This window comes from Loxodonta africana, chromosome 20, assembly GCF_030014295.1.
Source record: "Loxodonta africana isolate mLoxAfr1 chromosome 20, mLoxAfr1.hap2, whole genome shotgun sequence".
NCBI classification, from domain to species: domain Eukaryota; kingdom Metazoa; phylum Chordata; class Mammalia; order Proboscidea; family Elephantidae; genus Loxodonta; species Loxodonta africana.
The window spans coordinates 13,380,033-13,387,658 of NC_087361.1; the positions used below are offsets into that span (position 1 = coordinate 13,380,033).

At 41.0% G+C, this 7,626-nt stretch overlaps 1 pseudogene; it reads left to right on the forward strand.

The window, feature by feature from the left end:
* Positions 1-6,275: 6,275 nt before the first annotated feature.
* On the forward strand, positions 6,276-7,213 carry LOC100666492 (microtubule-associated proteins 1A/1B light chain 3B-like; annotated as a pseudogene).
* The last annotated feature ends 413 nt before the right edge of the window (positions 7,214-7,626 follow it).

Consider the following 7,626-nt stretch of genomic DNA (forward strand, 5'->3'; position numbering starts at 1 on the left):
ATAAAAGTGGTATTTTCAAACGGTCTCTGATAATGGGATCCCTAAAGGAGAAAGATTTACTAAACAATCACTTCTCCATCAGGCAGCCTCGGGCAATGTCTATTTATAAATTGTGCAGCCCACATTCCCCTCCCTCTTGTCTCTTTAAATTGAGAGGCTTTTTAATCTCTCCGTTGCCGGGGCTTGTGCCTCGCAGCCTAAGGGTGGGAAGCACAGTCCACTGCCTCGTTTTCTCAGTGCTTTGCTGCTGTGCCATCTCCAGCTGTCAATGTCAATGAGGATGGAGCATGACCCTCACAATCTGCCTGTCAGCTCGAGGCCAACTCTGAAGCGGGGTGGCATACCAGGGTCAGACTGACTGTGTGGCCTGTAAGGTGGACAGCTATTGGCACATTCTATGCACAGGAAAGGGTATACAAATTAGAAACCTCCCTAACATATAAAATTGACATTGTTGCTGCTGTGTGTCGAGTTGATTCCTATTCATAGTGACCCTATAGGACAGAGTAGAACCGCCTCATAGGGTTTCCTAGGCTATAAGCTTTACGGGAGCAGATCACCAGGTCTTTTCTCTCTCGGAGGTGCAACTGCTCACCATTTGGTTAGCAGCCAAGCACTTAACCATCCTGCCACCAGGCCTCCTAATTAAATTGATGGCTATGTAAAATCCAGCTCCTAAAGCAAAGAAAGCAGTTTTTCTTTTTTTATTGAAAGAAATTTTTTTTTTTTTATTAGTTACATAAAACTGTTGTAGGGTCGCAAACATCATAAAGTTTAGCAAAGCAAAAAGAAAGTTTTGTTCAGCATATATTCAAAAAGGTAAAAGTGGGAAGCGGACAAGCACGCTGCCACTGCCTTGTCTGCCTGAGTCCAAGGAACATTACAGAGTCATCAGTATATATTACCATTACGAATGTACAAAACCATTGAAAGCTTTACCTTTTCACAGATTGGCCAGAAACTGTAATCCTGCATTTTGAATTACCTTTCTTAAAAATCATTGGTACAGGTTTCAGTAACATAGACAGGAGGTCTTCACTGGCCCAACAAATTTTTTATTTTTATTCACTAAATGTTAATAGAAAAAGATAAAAGTGGGAAGTCTTTTGTGTTCTCTTTGATAATCTGCTTATGTGAAAGCTTCCCTGAAAGATATTTTCCAGGATTGTCTTAGCTACTGTCTTTACACCTCAGGGCCCAGTTGATGTGTCCTTGTGAGTCCTTGTGAGCCCAGCTCCAGCTGGGTCACGTCCACTATCTTCACGGACACAGGATAATGATTCCAATATTATTTCCCAAATCCAAGCAAAACGTATACGTTGATGAATTTTTATCTGTGTATATCCCTGGGTGGGAAACTGTGGTGGCATGGTGGTTAAAAGTTGTGGCTGCTAACCAAAAGGTCAGCAGTTTGAATCCACCAAGCACTCCTCGGAAACTCTATGGGGCAGTTGTATTCTGTCTTATAGGGTCATTATGAGTTGGAATAGAGTCAACGGCAAAGGGTATATTCCTGTGTAACCACCACCCAGATGAAGGTATAGAACATTTCAGCATCCCAGGAGAAACCCTCTTTCCCCTTCCAGTCCACATTCCCTCCAAAAGATAGCCCTTTCTGACTTCCATCACCACAGATTAGTTTTCCCTGTTTTAAAGTTTCCTATTAATAGAACTCTATAATACATATTATTTTCTGTTACTCAACATTATGCCGTTGAGATTTATCCTTGTCTTTGTAGCTGCAGTTGTTCATGCTATGTGAACATACCATGATTTCTTTTTTAATTCAGTCTACTACTGATGGTCATTTTGGCCTGTCTTTTGTTGCTTCCAGTAGGGGCTATTGTAAATAAAGCTTCCATAACTATTACAGTCCCTGTCTTTTAGTGAGCATGTTTCTCAAGGTAAAGGAGAATATTACCTTTATTCAGTGCCTACTTTGTGAATTTTATACATGACTTTTTTCATTTAATCCTTATAGCAACCCTGTAACTGACAGATTTATATCAGTAATTGTTGTTGTTGGATGATGTCAAGTTGATTTTGACCCATGGTGAACCCATGTGACAGAGTAGATCTTCCCTATAGGGTTTTCTTGGAAATGCTGGTGGCATACTGGTTAAGTGCTATAGCTGCTAACCAAAAGGTCAGCAGTTCAAATCCACCAGGCACTCCTTGGAAACCCTATGGGCCAGTTCTACTCTGTCCTATAGGGTCACTATGAGTAGGAATGGACTCAATGATAATGGGTTTTTGTTGTTGGGTTTTTGGGGGGTTTTTTTTGGTTATAGGGTTTTCTTAGCTGTAATCTTTACAGAAGCAGATTGTCAGGTCTTTCTCCTGCAGAGCTGCTGGGTGGCTTCAGTTTGCCAATGTTTTGATTTGCTGCTGAGCGCTTAACAATTTGTGCCACCAGGGATTCTACCAACATTTTAGACATGAGAAAATTCGGATTCAAATAGACTGTCCCCTGCCCAAGGTGAAATGACTACTAAACAGCACAACCGAGTTTGAAGCAAAGAGCAGAATAACAAAGTCCAGTCTCTTTCCATCTTTCTACCAGTAGTCCAAAAGGCTTTTGACAAATTCTGCATTTTTAAACAGAGGGATTCCTGGCCATTTGCCATATGAAAATTCTTCCTTCAGCTGCAAAAAGATGGGCTTGGTGCCTGTGACCATTGTTCCTCAAGCATGATACCATAACTCACATGTTACTAAAAAAAATGTAACCAAAGCATAAACTAACTTGCAACATTTTTATTTCTTGCTTTACATCATGAAAAAATGCATGCTTGCTACTTTGTAATATTTCTGTTGAGAGAACGGAGGAAGCTTGCTTGTCAATGACCCAGATGAGAAAGGAGAAGTTATAACTGGATGTCATCACTGTCAGTTTCCTCTGTTATTAAAGAAAGAAATCAGATAACTTCTCTTGATGGAGAAGGACCAGGTCCTGCCCATGAAACTTGATTATGGATGAATTTCTTTTCTATTCCCCCAAACAGGAGCATCCTTTCTTCCAACATCTGAAACAAAACAAAACAGACAACCAAACAGAAAAAAAAAGAAAGCAATTTTATGGGCAGGGTGGAGAAAATAGCAGATAATATCTAATATTACTGCTAAAAAATTTGAGGAAAATAAAAGAAACTTTATAAACTATTCGAGTGATATCTGTCTTCTAGAATTCTGAACTCTTCCCTTAATGCCTAATAGACAGACCAATTAATCAATTTAAGTACTGGCAAATGTACAAAAACGAGGTAACATAGAAGGCCTGAGGTTGCCTATCCTTAGAAAGTCCAACCACCTCACCTCTCCCCTACAACAAAAAATTGCTATTGTCATGCTCACCTCCAACATACTCCAGGGTTTCTTAGGAGTTCTCTCCCCTCACCATTTCAACTTTTTTGGAATTCTCACTCCTGCATGAATACCCCTTACTCCTCCTTCCCCTGCCAGTTCCGTGGTGATAGTTACCAGCTTTCCCGAGTAGGCTCCTGGCCCCTTCCTTTACTCTCAGCCTCACCTCACCTCTGGTCTGCTTTTACGCCATTTTGCTCCTTTTTTGCTGAACAGTCACCGTCCTTGCAAAGTTTTTTAAATCAATAAAGTCGGTGCCCTTCAAAAAAAAAAAAAAAAGATTACAGCCAAGAAAACCCTAGGGAGCCATTCTACTTTGTAACACATAGAGTCACATGAAACTCAACAGCTACGGCTTGGTTTTGTTTGTTTGCTGTTTGGTTTTCTGTGGGGCCATAAACTATGAAAACATCATGAATGTTACCTGGATTCTATGGAACACTTGCAGATGCCCATGTGTAAGTCTTGTTCTCTCCATGCCTCACACCATACACAAAAACAAATTCGAAATGGAATAAAGACCTAAATGTGCAAACTAAAACAATAAAATTCTTAGAAGAAAATACTGGGGCAATGCTGTCAGGCCTAGCTTTGGATTACCTAATATAATAACAAAAGCACAAACAGCAAAAGACAAACTAAACAAGTGGGACTGCATAAAAATTAAAAACTTTTGTTCATCAAAAGACTTTACCAAAAAAGTGAAAGGACAAGCTACCAACTGGGAGAATATCTTCAGAAACCACATATCTGATAAAAATCTAATAACCAAAATATATATAAAACTTCGACAACTCAACGACAAAAAGACAACCCAAACATAGAATAGGCAAAGGACTTAAATGACATTTCACCAAAAAGAGCATTCAAAAGGCCATGAAATACATGAAAAGATGCTCAATGTCATTAGAGATGCAAATCAAAACCTTAATGAGCTACCATTTCACTCCCACAACAATAGCTAGGAAACACTGGTGGCATAGTGGTTAAGAGCTACAGGTGCTAACCAAAAGGTCGGCAGTTCGAATCCACCAGGCTCTCCCTGGAAACCCCATGAGGTAGTTCTACTCCGTCCTATAGGGTTGCTATGAGTCTGAATCAACTCGACAGCAACAGGTAGGTACAATGGCTAAGATTTAAAACAAACAAACAAACAAAACCCAGGAAATAACACATGTTGATAAGGATATTGGGGAACTGGAACCCTTATCCACTGCTGGTATGAAAGCAAAATGGTAAAGCCATTACAGAAAACAATGTGGCAGTTCTCAAAAACACTAAAAACCACAGAACAAAAACCAAGCCCATTGCTATTGAGTCAATTCCAACTCAAAGCAACCCCACACGACATAGTAGAACTGCCCCCATAGGGCTTCGAAGGAGCAACTGGTACATTTGAGCTGCTGACCTTTTGGTTAGCAGCCTAAACTCTTAACCACTGTGCCACCAGAGTTCCAGAACCACCATATGAGCCAGAAATTCCACTCCTAGGAATATATCCAAAAGACTTGGAAGCAGAGACTCAGACAGATACTTGTACAACAATGTTCACTACAGCACTAGTCACAATAGCCAAAAGGTGGAAACTGCCTAAATGCCCAGCAACAGATGAATGAATAAACAAAATGCGGCACATGCAATGGAATACTACCGAATGAAACACTGCCTGGTCCTGCGCCATCCTCACAACTGTTGCTATGCTTGAGCCCATTGTTACAGCCACTGCGTCAGTCCATCTCATTGAGGGTCTTCCTCTTTCTCACTGACCCTATACTTCACCAAGCATGATGTCCTTCTCCAGGAACTGATCCCTCCTGACAACATGTCCAAAATATGTGAAACGCAATCTCACCATCCTTGCTTCCAAGGAGCATCCTGGTTGTACTTCTTCCAAGACAGATTTGTTCATTCTTTTGGCAGTCCGTGGCATATTCAATATTCTTCACCAACACCACAATTCCAAGATGTCTATTCTTCTTTGGTCTTCCTTATTCATTGTCCACCTTTCACATGCATAGGAGGCGATTGAAAACACCGTGGCTTGGGTCAGGTGCACTGTAGTCTTCAAGGTGACATCTTTGCTTTTCAACACTTTAAAGAGGTCTTTTGCAGCAGATTTGTACAGTGCAATGTGTCTTTTGATTTCTTGACTGCTGCTTCCATGAGTGCTGATTGTGGATTCAAGTAAAATGAAATCCTTGACAACTTCAATCTTTTCTCTGTTTATCATGACACTGCTTATTGGTCCAGTTGTGAGGATTTTTGTTTTCTTTATGTTGAGGTGTAACCCATAATGAAGGCTGTGTCTTTTAATCTTCCTCAGTAAATGCTTCATCAGCAAGTCCTCTTGAAGGTTTAGTGTCATGGTTTCACGGGACATTCCAGTTAATTGGCCTAATAACCTGTTTAGTGATTCTGTCCTACATCCTAGTTTGTTGTGTAGTGCTTGGGGTCTTAAAAGCTTGCAAGTGGACTCCAAGGAGGGCACGTCACAGGGAGTGGGACCTTTCTACCCACTCAGGACAGATGGGTCTCTTGACCTCCTCTCAGGGACGTCTCATTGCTACTGATTTGTATTCGGCTTTCCAGATTAGTTGAAATTTTTAACAATGGACTGATACAGCCTGAGTCTACTTCCCTTGCCCTTCTCCTGGTACATACATGCCTTAGTAAGGCAATTTGATAATTAAATGAAGCTGTCATACAGGAATTTATCTTTTCTAGTCTGCTCACTGGAAAAAAAAATGATAAGAATGAAAGAACTGAGGAGTTATGTAAACTCGTTCTGAAATTTTTTTAAAACTTAAGATTTTATTCTAACAAATTACTGAACATAATGTGTGTTTCTGGTTAAGTTATATAAAGAACACTTATGTGTAAAAATGCTTCCATCAGGAGCTCCGTCTGGCTCCATGCAGTGGGAGAAAACCTTCAAGCAGCGAAGCACATTGAAACAAAGAGTGGAAGAGGTCTCACTTCTCCAAGAACTCCCTCTACCAAAATTACAGTGATAATAGAGAGATGCAAGGCTGAGAAACAGCTCCCTGTACTGGATAAAACCAAGTTCCATGTGCTAGATCATGCACTGGTCAAAATAATTGGAAGGCACTTACAAGTGAATGCTAACCAAGCCTCCTTCCTATTGGGGAACCAACGCAGCATAATGAGCATCTCCATGCCAATTTCTGACGTTCATGAAAGTGAGAAGGACGAACATGGATTCCCGTATATGGTCTATGCCTCTCAGGAGACGTTGGGAATGAAATCACCCATGTAACACTAGCAAAACGCATCTAATCTAGAATTTTTTTAACTCTTACCAAGGGGGAAAGAAAAGGGATGTTACCAACTAAGACTGACCACTTCATCTAATCACAGTTCATCACAACAGCAGTGTTCCCACCTAGGAGTTTTACGAAGTTATTTTTGTATTTCGAGCAGCAAACTTGAGCTCCAAATGAGTACATTCAGCTTTGGAAAACTATATTACTTAAGCTAGGCTATCTTGTTTTCAAGTTTAAAAATAAAATGCTTTGCATTTTAAGTTGCCGATAAAATAGACCTTGGAGTTAATTTTTTTTTTTTTAAGCCTCTTGCACCAAATTCTTCCAGGTGAAATGTTGATGACGTGAGAATAAAAAATGACTGGAGGAAACAACTGTAAATTCATGATTGCCGAATAAGACACACTGAAATTGTAACAACTGAGAAAAACCAAAACTCTAGCCCTGGGGAAATGCAGAAGGAGAAGGGCATTAACATCTTTGTTTTCAGAACTGCTCCTGAAAGCTCTCCCCTCCTCCCTAAGAAAAACCTCAGCGCTGCCTTTCCTAGGTGCTGTGAGCAATCTGAGTTCAGGCTGCTGAGTCCCTGCTCATACTGACAGCTTTGACAATGAGACAGCAGGAGGTGGCCCAGCTCCTGCACTTTCCACGCAGAACACCTCCGGATGTCGGTCCTTGTGACGCAAATGAACTGATGTCATAGACAAGCAAAACAGATTGAAACTGACTGACTGTGCTCGGCCTCTAAAACCAAGGACTAAACTGAGTTATTTGGACTGGACTGGGAACCTTAGGGCAGAAGGTCTCACGGTAGGAAGTCACTGGGGACCCTGGTAACCTGTACTCCCTGAGTAATGTAGGTTCTAATTGGGGTGACTTAGCAATTAGAAACTCTTTGTTTCCAGGGGTACCCTCTGGGATTGAACTTCCAGTGTGTGTATACACCCGATTATCGTGGACTGCCTCAGCCCTGGAAGAC